We start from the raw sequence: 2,500 nt of genomic DNA, 5'->3' as shown, positions 1-2,500 counted from the left end.
TCGGCCTACCGAGGTTCTTACGGGTGACGGGGAATCAGGGTTCGATTCCGGAGAGGGAGCCTGAGAAACGGCTACCACATCCAAGGAAGGCAGCAGGCGCGCAAATTACCCATTCCCGACGCGGGGAGGTAGTGACGAAAAATAACAATACAGGACTCTAAACGAGGCCCTGTAATTGGAATGAGCACACTTTAAAACCTTTAGCGAGTATCCATTGGAGGGCAAGTCTGGTGCCAGCAGCCGCGGTAATTCCAGCTCCAAAAGTGTATATTTAAGTTGTTGCGGTTAAAAAGCTCGTAGTTGGACGTTGGGCGCAGGCGGCCGGTCCGTCGCAAGGCGTGCACTGGCCGCACCTGGCCCTCTCCCCCGGCGCTCCGCCGGTGCCCTTGACTGAGTGTCGGCGGCGGCCGGGACGTTTACTTTGAAAAAATTAGAGTGTTCAAAGCAGGCGCTTCGCCTGAATAATGGTGCATGGAATAATGGAATAGGACCTCGGTTCTATTTTGTTGGTTTTCGGAGCGCGAGGTAATGATTAAGAGGGACGGACGGGGGCATTCGTACTGTGCCGTTAGAGGTGAAATTCTTGGATCGGCGCAAGACGAACGACTGCGAAAGCATTTGCCAAGAATGTTTTCTTTAATCAAGAGCGAAAGTCAGAGGTTCGAAGACGATCAGATACCGTCCTAGTTCTGACTATAAACGATGCCAACCAGCGATCGGGGGGCGTTACTTTGACGACCCCTCCGGCAGCTTGCGGGAAACCAAAGTCTTTGGGTTCCGGGGGAAGTATGGTTGCAAAGCTGAAACTTAAAGGAATTGACGGAAGGGCACCACCAGGCGTGGAGCCTGCGGCTTAATTTGACTCAACACGGGGAATCTCACCCGGCCCGGACACAGTGAGGATTGACAGATTGAGAGCTCTTTCTTGATTCTGTGGGTGGTGGTGCATGGCCGTTCTTAGTTGGTGGAGCGATTTGTCTGGTTAATTCCGATAACGAACGAGACTCTGGCTTGCTAACTAGTTACGCGACCCTATCGGTCGGCGTTGAACTTCTTAGAGGGACTAGTGGCGCTTAGCCACACGAGATTGAGCAATAACAGGTCTGTGATGCCCTTAGATGTTCGGGGCCGCACGCGCGCTACACTGACCGGATCAGCGTGTCGCCGCCTAGGCCGGAAGGTCCGGGTAACCCGCTGAACCCCGGTCGTGCTAGGGATAGGGAATTGCAATTGTTTCCCTTGAACGAGGAATGCCCAGTAAGCGCGAGTCATCAGCTCGCGTTGATTACGTCCCTGCCCTTTGTACACACCGCCCGTCGCTACTACCGATTGAATGGTTTAGTGAGGTCCTCCGATTGGACCTGGCGCGTTCGGCAACGGCCGCGCCGGCGTCCGAGAAGACGATCTAACTTGATCATTTAGAGGAAGTAAAAGTCGTAACAAGGTTTCCGTAGGTGAACCTGCGGAAGGATCATTACCGGCCGATCGCCGATCGAGTGGTCGTGCGTTCGACAGGTGGAGAAGGCTCCGTATCTTGGCGGCCGCGCACGCCCTTCGTCGCTGTTGAGGCGCACGCGATTGCACTTCGGTCACCCTGTTTCGTTCTGCGCCGAGTGCCGTGGCCATGTGCCAGGCTGGCTTCATGCGTCGCCTACGGCTGGCGACCGCTCGGCCACCGCTTTTTTCGACTGTGCAATCCGGCTGGGTCGCGCTTGTCCAACTGACGAAGTCACGGAGGGCTCTTGGCGGTGGATCACTCGGCTCGCGAGTCGATGAAGGACGCAGCTAGCTGCGTGAATTAATGTGAATTGCAGGACACATTGAGCATCGACGTTCTGAACGCAAATTGCGGCACCGGGTCAATCCCGGCGCCACGCCCGCCTCAGGGTCGCGTTGTAACGTTCCCGCGCGGCGACGCGTCGGGCCGGTGCGGTGTCGGCCGTTGCCACGGTCGTCCCGCCCAGGACAGCACGAACGCAGTGTCAGCGCGCGAAACCGAACGCGGCGTGCGTCTCGTTACGAGTCGGCCTCGAAGAGGATCCCGGCCCGGAGCAGCACGGCTCGCGTTTACGAGAATAGGTTGAGGACGTTTCGTCCCCAAGGCCTCTAATCATTCGCTTTACCAGATAAAACTGCGACCACCGAGCGCCAGCTATCCTGAGGGAAACTTCGGAGGGAACCAGCTACTAGATGGTTCGATTAGTCTTTCGCCCCTATACCCAAATTTGACGATCGATTTGCACGTCAGAATCGCTACGGTCCTCCACCAGAGTTTCCTCTGGCTTCAACCTCCTCAGGCATAGTTCACCATCTTTCGGGTCCCAACGCGCACGCTCTCGCTCGACCTCTCCGGCAGAGCGGACGAGATCGGCCGGTGATGCGGCCGTCCAGAGAGACGGCATCTCACCTCCGCCGGACCGCGCCGACATTCACTTTCACTGCGCCCATGGGTTTCGCACTGCCCCGTGGCTCGCGCGCACGTTAGACTCCTTGGTCCGTG

The 2,500-nt window shown here is 57.2% G+C and overlaps 2 non-coding genes across 2 annotated transcripts in view; both read left to right on the top strand.

Annotated features, from left to right (window-relative positions):
- Window positions 1-1,477, top strand: part of LOC145916467 (small subunit ribosomal RNA) — a 1,824-nt gene extending 347 nt beyond the window's left edge. The window contains exon 1 of the ribosomal RNA XR_014404688.1: window positions 1-1,477. This exon is cut by the window's left edge and continues 347 nt beyond it. This is a non-coding gene — a ribosomal RNA (small subunit ribosomal RNA).
- Window positions 1,478-1,737: 260 nt separating this feature from the next.
- Window positions 1,738-1,891, top strand: LOC145916462 (5.8S ribosomal RNA). The gene has a single exon (XR_014404685.1). It is a non-coding gene; the product is annotated as a 5.8S ribosomal RNA (ribosomal RNA).
- Window positions 1,892-2,500: the final 609 nt, after the last annotated feature.

The sequence above is a fragment of the Ascidia mentula genome, assembly GCF_947561715.1.
Source record: "Ascidia mentula chromosome 2 unlocalized genomic scaffold, kaAscMent1.1 SUPER_2_unloc_56, whole genome shotgun sequence".
NCBI classification, from domain to species: Eukaryota; Metazoa; Chordata; class Ascidiacea; order Phlebobranchia; family Ascidiidae; genus Ascidia; species Ascidia mentula.
This window is presented reverse-complemented; position numbering and strand designations above follow the sequence as displayed.